The 17,219-nt window shown below is 47.2% G+C and overlaps 1 protein-coding gene across 1 annotated transcript in view; it reads right to left on the bottom strand.

The window, feature by feature from the left end:
- Window positions 1-8,319, bottom strand: part of P2RY2 (purinergic receptor P2Y2) — a 20,698-nt gene extending 12,379 nt beyond the window's left edge. Inside the window, exon 1 of the mRNA XM_025042879.1 lies at window positions 8,072-8,319. The gene's annotated coding sequence lies outside the window, so the exon portion shown is untranslated. The remainder of the gene's footprint in view (window positions 1-8,071) is intronic.
- Between the last annotated feature and the right edge of the window lie 8,900 nt (window positions 8,320-17,219).

Below are 17,219 nucleotides of genomic sequence, written 5' to 3'. Positions count from 1 at the left end.
TTCATATTTCTTAAAACACGAATCTGAAGGAGACTAAGGTTTTACCACCCTGAAGCTGCCTTTTTGGGATATTGATTTTAAGCTGTTTATTAAGAAATAAGACTCAGAAAGAACCTTTGGCTCTCCCCACTTTCCTGCCCAAGAGATTCAGATAGAAAAAGTCTGCTTTGGGGAAGAAATCTTAGGATATTCACTTTAACCTATTTCGAATTAAGTCTAGTAAATAGGAGGGTTTCAGGCAGGGGTCTGCTAGCTAGATACCCATTGTGTCCCATTGTTTTTGAGTTGCTTAGCAAGAATTTGCCTGCCGTGTGTGTTCTACTTTTCCTCAACTACCTGCAATCGACTACCTGTAAACTGCCCATTTTCATGTCTGAAATCTAAGACCTCATTCCCCGCTTTCCTCTTTTGTCCAAAATGTCATATATATCCAATGTTGCCTCACTGTCTTTGGAATTTTCATGCTTATGTGAAAATGCACATGGATTTAAAATTTGATTTTTCTCCTGTTAATCTGTCTCTGTTAATTTTATTATTAGCCCAGCTAGAAGAACTTCGAATGTGAGAGAAAAGGTATTAATTTTTTTAGTCCCCACAAATCTGAACACATACTGTGCAGATCAAAACCCTTCCATGGCTCCCTATTGCCCTCAGGCTACATCCAAGCTCCTGGGCCTAACACTCTAGGCCCTGATTGGTCCCTGCCACTCATCTAGACAGTCTACCTTCTTTGTCTCCATCCTCATCTTCCTGCCTCAAGCACAGCAAAAGCAGTCCCAACGTCATGTCTTTGCTCAGGGGCACCCTCCCTTATCTTCTAACAGGAATCGAGTGCTTTCTCAATGCCAAGTTTCACATTAGGTGGCTTCACAGACCTCTTCTCATTAATCCTGAGATGCTCAGGCAAAATAACTTCTCTAGAGTCATAAAGCTAGCAAATGGCAGAGTATTTCTGGTCTATCTGACTTCAAGAGCTGTGCCCCTGACTAGTACCTCTTGCTTTCCCTCCAAAGCTCAGGACCTCTCCTCCAGGAAGCTCCATGACCAGCCCTCTTAGAGCCCCATGGCTCTGCTTGTCTGGTCAGTTCTCCACCAGACTTGTCTGGTCAGTTCTCCACCTGTAGGGGGAATGCCTTACAGGCAGGGCCCAAGGATCTACTCTTTCTGGTACTTTCCAGGTATGAAGCAGCCATGATGGTACCTGTTTTTTTTTTAACAGGTTAAAAAAAAACACTAATGCCAGAAAGGGTAGCCCAAGGTCTCACTCAAGGTCACCAGTGAGCCAAGGGCAGACTCAAGCCTAACATGCAGACTATAGGCCTCATTGACCTAGCTCTGCCTCTGCTATATGCTGGGTCTTTCTCTCTGCGGCCTCAGGCTAGTGAGCCTATAGGCACAGGGGAGGGGTGGGGCAGTTCCCAGGCCAGCTGAGGAATTTCCAGGGTGGTTAGACGACATTCCAGCTCCCGCTTGCCCACCCACCTGGCTGGCCTTGTCCAGCCTGGAAAGGGAGAGTGATCTGTCCCATTCTGGAAACCCCTGCTGGCTGCCTCTGCTGAGGGTGAGGTGCTGTGAAGAGTAACAGAGAACCTGGACCCAGAACACCATGGAGGGGACAGGGGAGGGCACCGGGCAAGTGGGAAACCCCAGTTCTGCCATTCCCAGCTGTGGGACCTGGACAGATCTCCTGTCCACAACCCAAGTCTGAATTCCCCTGCAATCTAAAAACAGTTCCTGCCCCATAAGGTTGTCGAGGTTGTTAAAGGAGATGATTTAGATTAATCTTATGAAATAATTAAAAGAAGTATGATTTCAGCAAGTGGAGAAGGCAAGGAAGATGGGGGTATCCTAGGAAGACAAGAGGGGCAGGAAAGCCACAGAAATTTTGGGCAGAGTAGCAAGGTCACAGTAAGACAGACCACAGATCAAATCTCCCATACTGAAGGCCATCCTGAGAAGGGAGGGCAGTCCAGGGACCCCCAGCAGGAACTAGACCCCACCGCATTTCTTCATTCACTAGTTCACTCACTCATCCTTTAAAGAGGTTATCATATCTATGCCTGTCCCTGTGCAGGGCACTTGGGGACTCTGCTGTGGGTCACTGTCAAGGTTGATGGGGGGAGGGGTGGGATTTGCATATAGAGAAGACCTAGAAATAGGTAATGACAACTCAGGGTGATTAGAGCTGAAGGAAGCAGAAGCAACAAGGCTGAAGCAGCCAAGAGGGCCCCTAATGGGAATGAGGAGGTGGTCGAGGAAGGCTTCCTAGAGGAGAGAACACCTGACCTGCATTCTAGAAGATGGGTAGGGGTCAGTTGACTGGAGAGAGAAGAGGAACAGAGCGAGCAAAAACCAGGGCTAGAGATCACACTGTATGTTTGGGGAGCTGTCAGTCATCCCTGTGGACTGAGGGGAGTGGGGAGGACAAGGCTGGGTTGGAAGAAAAGAAGGATTTTGGAAGTTATCTTCTGCCCCCTCCCAAATATCCTCCACAGAGCCAGGCCAGTGGACCTCCAGCCTTGCCAATAGTGCTTTCTGCACCACAAGCATGGGGGCTGGTCTGGGGCAGTAGCTGAGGGGGTAACCTCAGATGTTATCGACAGGTGATGTTACAATGTAAAGCCTCTGCAGCCTCCTCCAGGAAGTCCTTGGACTCTGGAGCCTCTTCTAGAAGCTCTCTTCCTCTTGGAAGCCCTCAGGATCCTGGCTGGGGGAGCCACATGTTGGGGTTGAGCTCAGAACATCCAAGTGTGTAGGTCTCAAATCAGCTAGGCTATTCCTCCCACCTTACAGATCAGAAAACCAAGACTCCTTAAGAAGAAGCACCTTCTCAAAGTCTGGTGTTCTAATTACAGTATTTTCAGTGTAAGGTTGAGCACTTCCACTCCCACCTCAGGGCAAGGAAGGGCAGGGAAGGGCAGGGTGGGAACTACCTGTCCCACCCCTGACCCGGCATGGTCCAGCCCAGCCCAGCCCAGCACAGAGCTATAGAGATGCGCTGCTAAAGTGAACCAGTTCAGAACAAGAAGATTCTGGACTCCACATCAACCTATCACATCCAGATGCCTCCAGCCAGACTCAAGAGGCAAGAACCCTGGGTTCAAGCTCCATCTTGGAACTGCCCATGCTGTGCAATCTTGGTCACATTGGTTCTCCTCTCTGAGCCTCTGGTTCTTCATTGGCCAATTGGGGAGAATCACTGCTACAGATGATAACTCGTGAAGAATGAGTAAGACAAAAGGGCAGGTGGGTGTTCTGTGGGGCTAGCAAATCATGCACTGTTCTGATGTGGGGGCTGCATCTGCCTGACATTTCTCAGTAGGGGGCCCCCGTGGGTCACCAGCAGAGGGGCAGGGGTCATGATCAGAACAGCCAAGGAAGGTTCCTGGAAAAGGCTGTGATCAGGCCTGAAGAGAAGCAGAAAGTGTCCAGCTTAGAAGGAAAGAGGGAGAATGGAGAACTCAAAGTATAAAAAGGGGCAAAAGTATAGAATAGGATACAACTGAGTCTGTGATTCTGAGACTGTCTCACTCTGGGTGCTTCTAGGATTCTGAGTTCATTGATTCTTACAGTCCAGTTCTAAGAGTCTCTGGTTCCTGGAGTAAATGCTAAATGTTTTCTTAATTCTGTTACTCGTTGCTTCTGATAGCCTTTGGTTTTGAGAGTCTCAGAACCACAGGAGTCTGGACTCTCAGAATAATACAATCATAAGTCACTTTCAGCGGAGCCACAAAGTCTTAGCAAACACTTGCCAATGCCCCCATGTGCCTGACCTCAGAGAGACCCTTCAAACCCAGACTTAGATCAGACTTGGTCAGATGCTTGAGGAGCTCCATTTTGGATCGGGAGAAAGCCACAGACATGGACCAAGTCCATTTGGGTGATCAAGCCATGACCAAAGGAAGCCCAGGGGCCATGGAGCCCAGAGTAACCCCTAACCAGCCTGGAGAGGAATGAGTACGACAAGAGGTGGTCAGGAAGGGATTTTTTAGAGGAGAGGTCACTTGAGTTGGGACACGATAGACAATTAGGAATTTGTCAGGTGGACACAGAGGAGGGCATTGAAGGCAGAAGGAGGAGCAGGCACAAAGACTTAGTGGTGTGATAGTGTGGCCTGTTTTCGTAAAGCCAGGGGTAATGTGAGGCTGGAGTGGAGGGTTAGGTGGCCCATAATTGGGTCGAGGGGCTGCAGGACTCACATGAAAAGGCTGGAATGCCAGGCTGAGGAGCTTGGCCTCTATCCTGAGGACAATGGGGAGCCATGGAGGGCTTAAGCAAGGAAGGACATGGTCAGAGTTGACCTTTGCAAAGATGTTGCCACATAGAAGGTGGGTAGGATGGGAGAGCCTCCCGTGAGGCAGGGGGAGAAGGGAGGGTCATGTGGGCTTCAAGAAGTCTGGGGGAAGCCCTCCTCCCATACTCCAGTGCCCAGTCAGTGCCATTGTCACTACAATGACAGTGATAGGGTAGAGGGCCAAGGAGGAAGAAGTTGCCCAGGAGGGCCCAGGCTGCACTCCCTCCGAGTTACTAGACTCCTGAAACCAGAAATGACTCAGGCTTAAGAGATGGTGTGGCGGGGGAGTGGAGAAACTCCTCTGCTCAAGAACCAACTGCAGCCCTCCATGGAGCAAAGCCTTCTTCTTCCTTTATATATCCGCTTTTACCTGGTCATTCATTTCCCAAATACTCACTGGCATTTCTTTTTGCCCAACCTGTAATGGTTGATATAGACAGAGAGAAAGCAGGCCTGGCCTGGCCAAGTCCTGCAACTGACCCTCTGGGTCAGGATAGGCCCCCACAGCCAGCCTCCCCTACTCAGGCCGAATAGTGGGGGGAAGCCAGGACTGAGAACACAAAGGTAGCCCAAGAGGAAGGTGTGGGCCAAAGGGTACACCAGACAGGCCCACAGAAGGCAGTTCAGGTAGAGAAAACAATTTCACTTGGGGCACCTCTACCTCTTCTCACCAGACCAGCAGGATTTCCCTGGTCCTGAGGGCAGGCCTGAGCAGGCATTATCTTATCAGCAGCTAGGTAATGAGGCCACAAGCAAGACCGAAGACAGATTTTGAGGGCAGAATTCAAACTTCCTTCAGCCCGAAAGCCAGAGGACCAGGCCTCACCCAGATGGGGCTTCTGTCTTGAATGGGGAGAGATAAGCTGAGGCAGGTAGGCACAAGCTGCAGCTTTCACCTCTGCTTTGTGACCTTGAGCAAGATACTTTCTGAGCCTCTATTTCCTCATCTGCAAAATGGGGATAATTCCTGCCTCACAGGGTTCATGGAGGATAAAATGAGGGACATTTATAAATTTTACTAGGAAGCAGAGGGAGCAAGGGGAGAGGAAGGCAATCAACAGTCAAAATTCCCCAAACCGGCATAATCTCTTGTTATTGCACCCACGTTCTATTATTGTCTTCAAAATGCATTTAAGTCTATGAATATCACACTTCTCTCCTGTGCATTGCACTTTACAGCTGGCAAAGCCCTTTTCTGACTACTACTATCTGAAGAATCCTCATAGTGACCTTGCATTTGAAGAAGCAAGAATCATCAAGCTCAATTTACAGATGGCAAAACCAACACCTAGAGGGGCACAGTGGCCTCTCTAAGGACTATAGCCAGAAAAGAAGCCAAATCAAAGCACTCACAGAGTCACCCATTAGGCCTCAGTGATGTTCTCACATTTTCTTAGCTGGTGCTGGGGATTGAGAAGCCTCAGAACTCTGTGTTTTCTATGAGGAAGAGGACCAGAGTGGAGGGGCCATAACCTCACTCTGCAGCCCAAGCTTGATAGCCACTTATGACGGTCACCCACTGTGATCCTCCAAACCCTCTGGCCTCATCCCAGGATAGTCCAAAGCAGGAAGAAGAGGAGAGTGGCAAGCCTTCCACGTCAGGGCCTCTCCACTCACAAACTCTCAGCACAGGACTTTACTGGCTCCTTTTAGAGGCTGGCAGGGCAGAAACTGCCCCAAGGTCACCCAGCAAGTTGGGAGCAGAGCTGGGATGAGATCAATCACTGGTCTCCTGGGGAAAGGAGAGTCTTAAGTGTCCCCACATTCCTTAGCAGAAGAATCTGAGGGCTCAGGGAAGTGTTTGGCCACATGGACAAGGGCTCAGAGTTTAAATGCCTGGTGGGTCTGGTGTCAACATCACAAATATCCTGACCTCCATGCTGTTGGCACTACTCAATCCATTTTCCACTCTGCAGCCAGAGAGATCTTTCTGAAATGCTGCTCTGACCATGATTCTCGCCCACTCACAAACTTTCCATGGCTCCCTATTGCCTTTAGGATGAAATCTAAGTTTTCAGCCTATATACTTTAGGTCCTGTAGTGCCCTAGGATGCACTGTTCTGACACCCTGTGCCACCCACTCTGATGATCTGATTCTGGCCTCCCCTTCTTTGTAATGACATGGAGCTCTACTATAGACAGGCCTTCATTGGGGAAGGGGGCAGGGGAGAGAAGCTACTGCTGCTCTCTCAGGATAGCTCAGCCCTGTGCAGGGTGCTGGCAACACAGAAATGAGCTCCAGTTCCTGCCCTCCAGGGGCCTCTGACCTGGGGATTGGAAAGGAGACAGAGAGAGAGCACGATAATCCAAGGTGGGATCAGGGCTATCAGCACTGGGACTACAAACGCCCAGAAGAGGCTCCAACCCAGCTGGGGGATCAAGGAAAGCTTCCCAGAGGAGGGGATATCTGAGTTGGGCCCCAAGCCTGAGTAGTTCTCCAAATGAGGAAGATGAGAGTAGGAGGGCATCTCAGGCAGTGAGCGAAGAATATGCAATGGTCCAGAGGCAAGAAACTGCCCAGTGTGTGCAGCAGACTCCATTTAGTTATAGTGGTAAAAGTCAGGTGGGAGAGTGGGCTGGAGAGGTTGCCAAGGATCAGTTCTTGGAGGCCTGAGTCCTGCCCTAAGGATGCAGGCTGGGTCCTGTGAAAGTCTAGTCAAAGTCTAGTCTAGGGAGGAGAACAGTTGGGATATGGGTTTCCCAACGTTCCTTCCAGGGACCAACACCACCCCCAACCCCAAGCTGTGAGCCCATCTAAGAGGACATTGGTGCTGAACATGATCCACATATTGGCTTCTCAAGAACCCTCATGTTTTACATTATTGTTATTTCTCTTTCACAGACGAGGCCACTGAGGCTCAGAGAAGGGGTGTGTCTTATCTAGGGTCACACAGTGGCCAAGGCAGGATTGGAATATAGATCGCTTTCTCCAGAAAGCTTTTGTGGGCTCTGTTCAAAGAATCTCCTTTGCAACCACTTCTACCCACAGATAACTGAGATTTTACCGAGGCTTCACCCTGGCCCTCAAAAGCTTGCCGTTATTCCAGTCTAGATCCAGAACAAACCAGGCACTTCAGACTTGGGCCCAGGGAAGCCGGGGATGCCATGCTGAAAGGAACACCTGCCACCAGCCCCACGGACCTCAGACTGGCAGTTCTAGTCCACAGCAGGGCCTGCCTGCCCTTGGGTCTGACTCCAAGGGGGTCCCAAGCCTGCTGCTGGCAGCCCTAGTAGGGGAGTGGAGGGAGGGCATTACCTTTCTCCAGGCTGACCCTTCCTACAGCACTGCCTGCCAGATTAAAAGTCCCCTGACTGAAGCTTAACTGTCCTTCAAGGCCACTGCCCCACCTCTCTCCCCCCAAGTCTTACTGACATCGGGCAGGGGCTGGCCACCCTAAGATCCCCTAGGGCGAGCGGCGGCGCAGGCCTCGGTGGGTTCTCGGGGCGCCAAGGGGGCGCCCTCCTCAGAACACAAACACATAAACAAGTTCCATCAGCTCAGCTATTGACTCCGCTGGGGCGCACGAGCTCACCCGCCAACACACAAACTTCCAAATACGCTGACACACACTCACCGGGATATCCGTTCACACTCCCGTGGAGACAGAGTCCGACCCCTGGACCCTGGCGTGCTTACACAGGCTTGAAACAGAATCTCACTCGGGCAGCCACATGCGCACGGCTCTGCCTGCCCCGCGCCAGTAGGCACTGCTGCCTTCCTGGCTGTGTCCGCCCATCTCCAGGGCCTCTGGCCCCTCCAGGTAGCGCACCCCTCACCTCCGTGCTCTCCTCCGGCAGTGCCGCGGCCACCGCTCCCGGGTGCCAGCAGCGCCTGTGTCCCTCCGCTGCCGTTGGGATCCACGTGCCAGAGGGACCCGCCCGCCGGCCGGGTATAGTTCCCACCCCAGCCAGGTCAGGTGGGGGCAGGCGGACTCTGGACAGACCCTGGCACCGCCCCGTCCCTGTCCCGACACACAGGCTGCAACCGGCTCGGGATGTTACCGGGAGCTATTGGTGGCTGGGTCAGCGCCTCTGCCACTAGCGTTGTGCAGGGAGGGGCCAGCGGCGACTGTCCTACCGCCTGGCCGAGGTTTTCAGCGACGCTAAAGTTTTGCAGGTTTGTCTGGTGCCTGTGTGGCCCCCGTCGCTGCCCTCCGCGAGACCTTGCTGTGAACCTCTGCCCTCTCCTCCCAGGGACCTGCTCAGAGCACCATGCTGAGAACTCACCTCCCTCGCTTGAGAGCCTGTGGGGGAGGGGGAAAGGGCGCTCCCCATTGCCCTAGGGAGGAAATCCAAGCGTTCAGTGCTTTGTCTCTCTCCAGCTCCTGAGAGGAGGGTTGGTGGGTGGGGTGAGAAGAAGAGCCTCCCCTAGCTCCCTTTGCTTAATCTTGGTCTGAAATAGTCACTAGAAATTTCCTGAACACCCTACTCTTTTTGGTCCCTCATCTTGAGAGGTTTCTCTTGAGCTGCTGTCTCAGACTACTCCAGTCACCCACATCTCCCTTCTTTGCCCTTAACCCTGCTTTGACCGCCTTTGGTGGTCAGGGACCCTATGTCTGCCTCTTTCCTCTATAGTGAGCTCCAGGAGAGCAGAGACTAAGTCTGTCTACTTCCCACTGTGGTCTCAGAGGTCCCAGGAGTTGTTGAAAGTTTGAATAGATGAATGAATGAATGCCCCCCCACCCTACCCCAACTATCTGGTCTAGATGTCAGGAGAGTAGGTCGTGGCTCAGCTTCAACACTGACTCTGGGAGATTTTGACCCAGTTTCGGTCCCTCTCAGGGCCCTCCGTTCTGCGAAATAGAGGCAATCGCATCCACCCTCCTGCCAACCAGTATCCATCCATCAAGGCTTTGGACGGTCAGTGTCTGGACTAGTGCACAGTAGGCCTCTTTCTGTAGCCGACAAGCTTATTCAGAGCCCTGGGGCCTTGGGTCCTTCTGGGCTCCGCATCAGCTGACTGGTGCCGGGCTTCTGACCCCAGGAAGGGCCCAGGAAGGATGCTGGCTGCACCCTTGTCAGGAGCAGAAGTAGAGTGGACACACAGCCCTGTGTAGCTGAGCCGCCTCTGCAGTCCTCCAGAGATTATGCCTGGAAGACACAAAGGCCCTTTGTCCAGCCTCCTCCACCTATTGTTCAAACTGGTCCATGCTGCTTCTCCGGGACTGGAAATCCCATGGCCCCTACTTATGGAGCTTGAGCCTTAGGGTCCCAGCGTGGGTTGGGGAAGTCCCCCTGGAGTCCCAGTCCAACCAACCCCCCTCTTTCCTCTTCTTTCAAATCTCTCCTGTAACTGCTATTTAGACAGAGAGAAAAAAATTCCTTTGATGCCAAGGTGAGGACCTAAGGATCTGCTTTAGTCTCTAGCCAACTCGGAGCGAGGAGGCAGCCCAAGGTCCTGCTCCTGTTCTGGTCTATCTCTTACGTTATAGCTGAAGAAACTGCATCCTTGAGACACATGATGTCTGAGCTAGCCCAACAGGAGACTTGGCCCTGAGGAGCAGAGGAAAAGGACTTGACCTTGAATACCACGGCCTTGGGTTGAGGTTCAGACTCTTCTCTGAGCCTCAGTTTCCTCTTCTGCAAAATAGTAATAGTAATCCCTTTTTCACTGGCCCATCTGAGGTTCTTTTTTCAGGGTTTTGTCCATTGTCCTGAGCTCCCCAGGTTTGAGAGTTAGTATCTCCTCTAATGAGGGGCTGGAAGTCTAAGAATCCTGACATCTTCCCTTGACACTCTCATCACTGGGCTTTAGAGATCAAGTCCAGCATGCACCAACTCCTCCAGCTGAGACCTCCCTTACTTGAGATTGCCTGAGGAGCCTCCATCCCACTTCGATCTGAGCACCTTTGCTTTTATCTCTGTATTTATTTACATTTTAAGGTAAGAGTTCATTGAAAAAACAATAGAACTTTCCATGGTGAAAAGATTTTAGAGTCACTGACCCAGTAAGGAAATTGAGGCCCAGCGAGTCCCACAGCAAGCCCCACACGAGGCCCCACCTGGAAGAGTGGACTAGCACTGAGGGAGTCTCCCTGCAACCAAGCAGCAAAGACAGGCTCGTGATGAAGGCCCAGGTACCCAATGGTTCCCACGAGGTAGAGAATGTAGCCGTGAGCGAGGGGAGCGGGGTTCCATTATCAGCAGCACATCAGGATAGAGAAGGGCAACCCAGGAGTCCTCCCCATGCATTAGGAGGCTTCCTGTCTTGCCAACCATTTGGCTTTCTCAAGCCATCTCATCTTTTCTCACTTGCCTTCTGTCGTCTCCTCTGAGAAAACCTACTCTGAGAATCTGTGCAGGTGGTGGAGGCCTGGCCCTGGCTCAGGTCTCTTCACTAAGCTAGAACACGACACCTCTAAGCCCTCCTTCAAAGGCTAGGGTGGTATGTCTGTTGCCTCTTGAGGCCATTGCCTGCCTCACACCCTCTGGTGGCCTCAATACCCTCAACCTGGCATCCTACCAGGCCAGGTCCTCCCACTGCCTCACACCCTCTGGTGGCCTCAATACCCTCAAGATAAAGCCCAGCTCTGCATCCTCCCAGGCCAGGTCCTCCCACCTCCCACCTCATCTCCTGCCTCTGATCCAGGTGTGCTGCAGTGCTGCGCCCTTACTGGCCTCCTGCCTGGCACTTGCTGCCCTCTCTGCCTGCAATGCTTCTTCATGCTCCTCTGCCTTTGGCCCCTTCTCCTGGCTCCCCAGCATCACTCCTCTAAGGCCTAGCCCAGCACCCCATCAGGTACCTCCCTTTGTCACGCTTTACTACACCATTGTCACTGTAGATGTCTATCACCCTCTCTAATGGTGATTTCTTTGAGGGTAGGGCTAGGGTCCATCCTGTTCACAGTTAAATGCCTAGCACCTAGCACTGTCCCTGTCACCTGGTCAGCTTCCATGAATATCTGTCGTGTGAACAAACGGGTAAGAATTCTATTTAGTGATCACCTACTTTGTGCTAGTCATTGTGTTAAAGTATCTCCTTTAATCTTCACCAGAACCCTGTGAGGTAGGAGCTGTCATTACCGTTTTATATATAGGGAAACTGAAGTTCAGAAAAGGGAAGTGAATGTCCCGAGTCACACAATGAATTTGCGGTAGGTCCCCTGGCCCTAAAACTTCAACTTTCTGGGAAGGAAGGCCCTGCTGAATTCCCAGAGTGATGGCTGAGACATGGCATTGGACCCACACTGCAGCTCCAGTTACACAGCAGCTTTGTCTTGCTTGCTCTCTCACTGTTGCATAGGCCTGGATTGTCCTGCCTCTCTCACCAACCGGGAACTGTGCTCCTCAGGTTTCCCAGGCAGAGCCAGGCCTCTGATGCCAAATGCAGCCTGAAAGCTCTGGCTTTTAGCATGCCAGGATGCAGGCACCCCGGGGAGGCAGCTCAAGAGGCAAGAAGCCTGGTCTAGGCCTGGGCAAGCCTCTGCTCCACCATCCCACAAGCAGGACCAGCCACATAATTTGTGGGATCAAGGGTAGAATGAAAATGTGGGCCTCTCGTTCAAAGATTAATAAGAATTTCAAAATAGCAGAGTATTAAATAAAATTCGGGGCTCTTTGAAGCCTGGGGTTCTGGTTCTGTACAATCCTTGGTTTTCTTATCTGTCAGATAAGAGAATGACGGCCTGCTGGCCAGGCAGTGGTGAAGATGAGGTTGGAGATGTAGGCAGGAAGTCCAGTGGACAGCATGAGAGTTGGGTTGGGAGAGGTCCCCATGGATGTCACTTGTTATTTAGGTCTTGACACAGTAGCAGATCAATTCTTGCCAAGAGTTTGATTCCTCAAACAGCTCCTTTCCACAGACCCAAAACTAAGGCTCAGAGGAGCAAAATGACTTTCTCAGAGATTTTATGGAGCAACCAAGATCAGAGCCCTGGCCCTTCTCTTTGCAAAACTGGTGCTTTTTTGTAACACTGGGGTGGGAGGGGAAGGAAGGGAGGAAGGAAGGGAGGGAGAGAGAGAAAGGCAGGAGGAAGGTCTGCGTGGGGGGGTGGGCGGTGAGGTGGGGAGAGGGGATGCTGTTCTGGACAAAGAGGGCCACTGTGCAGACACAAAGACCTGACCACAGAGGCCCGTGTGGGGGCTGAGCCAGAAGAGTAGATAGAAAAGCCCCATGGTCACTAAGTAGGTGCCAAGAGCTGCCTTCCAACCCCTCCCTGGTCATGATGAGGGTGAAGAAGTGGCATGCAGGAGCCAGTAAATGGGTCAAGGAGGAGAAAAAGGCCTCCAGAGCCAGTGCTGCCCACACTGCCTCTTTTCAGCTCCTCCTAGGAGCCCGCCAGCTTAAGGAATCTCCCCTAATGCCCAAGACCACTTCGCTTTCCTCAGTGAGAGTGAGTCTCAGACAGCTGAGCATGTGACAGTCCCAACTTCACAATCCTGCTCAGAAATTTCTGACTACTCTTCTGGCTACTCTCTATCATGGGAAAAGGAAGCATAAGCCCCTCAGAATGCCATTCAAGGCCTTTTGTGATCTGCTCCAATGACCTTTTCACACTCCTCTGTCCCCACTTCCCATTAGCCTTCCACACCCCAGTCATAAAGAATGTCTCACTGTTCTCCTCTAAACCACTCAGTCCTTTCACACACACACTTCTGCATTTGCTCAGGCTTTTCCTTTTTTTTTTTTTTTTTTTTTGGGTTTCTTTCCCCTGCCTCGTGCTGGCTGAAATCTTTCTCCTTCATAAACCGGTTCAAAGGCCGCCTTTACCAGGTAGCTTTCCTCCATCCCTACAGTTGGATTTAACTTCTACTCTGCCACAAGTGTTGGATTTACCCATTCTCTTGTAGGATCTTATCCCCCTCTGGTTTGAGCTGTAGTTTGAATCCACAAAACCTGCCTGGAAGAGGAAGCATTTGAGCTGGGCCTTAAAAGGCAGGTGGACTTCACTAGTGGATGACAGTGCTAAGCAAGGAACAAGAGCTCAGAGAATCAGGGATACCAGGCCTCTCTCAAATGTTTTATCTGAATCAACCTATTTAGTTCCTGAGTTCAGATAGCAAGGAGTCCATAGTTTGGAACATCAGGAGTTGAATGTATATGTGTGGAGGGGATGGGGGTAGGCAGGTAGAGGGTGGGGTATCATGTTAAGAGATAGATAAACCGGAAAAGCCAAGTAATGATGGGTTTTATATGCCATAGTATAGAATTTTTTTTTGTTTGCTCGTTTGAAATGCACCTGAATTTATTTCTCAGTCCTAGAGTTTACTAAGTAATTCATTTCTGCTTTATCTTTATCATTTTCTTCCTCTTAATTATCTTGGAGTAGCTTTTCTATTCCTTTTCTCCAAACTTATTAAAGTGAATGCCTATTTTGTTCATTGTCATTCTTTTTAAATAACATAAGCATTTAAAATTATGATTTCCCTCTGAATTCAATCTTGGCTGCATTATACAAGTTTTGACATGTAAAGTTTTTTTTTATCATTATTTTGTAAATAGTTGATAATTGAATTTTTAATTTCTCTTTTACCCAATCAAAAGTTCTTTTTAGGGGAATATTTAGGTTTGAGGGTTATTTCTTTTAATTGTTTAAACTTGTGTCATGAATTTCTAGTTTTATTGCAGGTATTTAAGGGATATGGATTCAATTAAAGTCTGTAGTTTGTGTATATTTTGTTTTTTAGATTAGGTATATTCTATAGATTTTTAAATAGATGTGTGTGTCTTTTTAGGAGCCATCTTTTAACATTTTTTTAGTCTAGTTGTTATACATATGTTATATATTATATATTATATATACACATATACATATACAACATATTTTAAATAATGTATATCCATATATAACCTATCCAGCTGATAATTATGCATCTCTTACTATGTTTTTGTTTATATTAACCCCTACTTTTTATATTTCATTGATTCTGATGCTCTATTGTTTAATACATAAAAGTCGTCCTCACTATGGATTATATATTTTTTAATAAATAAAAGTATCCCCCTTTTCCCATTGAATGCTCTTAGCCACAATTATTATTATTTCTTATATTACTATTATCACATCCTACTTTTTACTTACCTAACACATAGCTTTGTCTGTGTTTTTAATGTAAATTTTTTGTCATTTAACTTCTTATTTAAACATTTAAATGACTAATGTATTTCAAAATGAGTAATATGTTTCAAAAATTAAAAATATAGGAAAAAAGGACATATAGAGAAAAGTTTCTCTTTACCCCACAGCATACATCTACCCAGTTCCCACACCTCCCTTCACTCCTAAGCTGGAAGGTGATTTCATTAGTTTCTTGTTATCCTTGAGTTTCTTTGTGCAAATATAAATATATCTGCTTATTTTTTAAAACACAAAACATAGCATATAATACACATGACCTTGCATTTTATCACTTAATTGTATCATGGGGATTTTTCCAAATTAGTACATTGGAAGCTTCCTCATTCTTTTTAGGGGCTGGATAGCATCCCATTGTAAAGACACCGCATGTACTTAACCAGTTCTCTATTGGTGGACATTTGGGTTGTTTCCAATTTTGCTAGTACAAACAATGCTACAATGAGTAACTATGTACATACTTTTTGTTTATGGAAGAAATTTCACAGAAATATTATTACCGGATCAAAAGGACTATGCATTTATAAATTGGATAACTACCGCCAAATTGCCCACTATTGGGGTTTTACCAATTTACCCTCCCATCAGCACTATATGAGACAACCTGTTTCCCCATAGTCTCACCAACCTGGTGATATTCAACTTTTGGAATTTTGCCAATCTGATAGGTGAAAAATCATGTCTCCATGTGGTTTGAATTTGTATTTCTCTTGTTTTGAGCACATCTTTTCATAACAAAAGAGCCATTTAAGATCCAATGTATTTCTTTTTCTATTATATTCTTCATCCATTTTTCAATTAGATTGCTGGACTTATTGATTCCTATTAGCTTTTTGTATTTTAGGAAGATTATCTATCCTCCTGTCTTTACCCAAATTAAAAATAATTTTTCCCAATTGATCATTTGCATTTTGACTTTCTCTAGATTTTTCTTTCTTTTTTTTTAATGTAGAAGTTTTTATTTTCCAGCGATTGAATTTACCCATCTTTTCTCTTATGGCTTCTGGATTTTGAGCCATAGTTAAAAAGGCCTTTCCTACTCCAAGATCTCTTCCCTATGTTTTCTTTTAATATTATTATATCTCATTTTTTACATGTAAATCTTTAATATATTTGTACATTCTGTTATTTAAATATTTCTTATAAGCAGCATATAGTCTAGTTGAATTTTGTTTTTCAAAGGTAAAATGTCAGAATCGTTGCCTTCAATAGAGAGGAATAGAGTGAAAAGGTAAAATGGAATCGCTATAGTCAAGCTGTTAATTACCAAAATCAAGTAGGTTGAGGTATGATTCTAGTCTTGTTTTAACTAGCCTGAGCACTTAAACTTTTGAACTTTCCAGTCTTGTGTCAGTGCCTGAACATATTGCAAACCTCCAAATAACCCTCTGATTACCCCTGAAGGGGTAAGGAAAGAATGTTGATTTGACATATCCGTATCACCTGACATCCATTATGTAGGCCAATGGGTAATCTAGAGAATTACCATCTCAGATGAATCCAGTGGCCAAGAATGCAGATCTGATTCTTCTCAAGAATGTACTTTTTACTAAAATAACCCTCAGCTTTTCTTTCTTCTTTAGAACACTTCTGGGTATTGCCTAGTTGTGTTTCTGGTTTGAAAACCCCATGACCGTTGAGTAAATCTTTGTCATTTATTTCTAGCCAAAGCCTCCAGACTTTTTTTGAGTTTGACAATAACATAGCTTAATTTATTTATATCTCATTTATGTCTCATGTCTCATTTTACTTCTTTATTTTTGTGCTTCTTTATTGTTGTGTTTTTTGTTCTTTGCTACATATTCTAGATTTTTCTTGTTTTTTCTTCTGTAATGATTAAGAAAGTAGAGCTCCATCTTGTAGTTCTATAAGCCTTTAGATTAGGTCAAACATATATGTTTAAATTGATAAGTATCCAATTACCAAAGTCAAGAAAAGATGTCACTTATTGAATATGTGTTAGACATTGAGCTAGCTGCTTTCCATGAGTCTCTATTATTGCCAGCCATTTTACAGATGAGGAAATAGAACTCAGAGCGCTAAGTAGCTTGCCCAAGGTCACACATTTATTTCTGATGATCTCTGGATGATGAGAAATTACCAGGCTTCAGCTAGTCAGGGCCACCCCTGGAGTTGGAATGAAGGAAATCTCAGTTAAACAACATTGCTGAAAGTAGGGCAGGGGTGAATTCTTCAAAGCAAAATCCCCACAGGGATTTAAAATTCCCACAGTGGGCCTCACAACCCTGTGATATCAAACTCTTGGGTTTCTGTCAATCTGATAGGTGAAAAATCATGTCTCGCTGTAGTTTTGGTTTGCATTTCCCTTCTGAGTAAGATAAAGCATCTTTTCCCATGTTTGAGAGCCATTTGCATTTGCTTTTCTATGAACTGCCTATTCATATCTTGTGCCTACTTGAGAGGCACCCAGCAAATAACCACTATATCAATGTATCTTGCAGTGCATATTTGTTTTGAGAACACCAAACTGAGGACTTTCAGAGTTTTATTCTGTTTCTTACAGAAGATCATTTCAGAGATAATAAGCTCTTCATATGAGTCTTCAGAACGATTTTCTTCCTTGCGTGTAGTATCTTTTCACAGGTACCCGTTGATTGTTTTTATTTACTCTCTTTTGACTGGGCAAAAATAAAACCAAGCCAGGCACCATCTTCTGACCCCCTCAACTTCATTACGCACTGTTTAATAATGGTGGAAGTTTCAATTCCACTGTTAGAAAGATGGGGTAGACACAGAAAAAGAAAACTGATGGGATGGATTAGGAAATTATCATCATCATGAGTAACAGCTGGCACTTAAACAAGCACTATATATATATATATATATAT

This window comes from Pteropus alecto, unplaced genomic scaffold (assembly GCF_000325575.1).
Source record: "Pteropus alecto unplaced genomic scaffold, ASM32557v1 scaffold7, whole genome shotgun sequence".
NCBI lineage: Eukaryota > Metazoa > Chordata > Mammalia > Chiroptera > Pteropodidae > Pteropus > Pteropus alecto.
The sequence above is the reverse complement of the archived record's forward strand: the minus strand, read 5'-3'. Positions and strand labels throughout refer to the sequence as shown.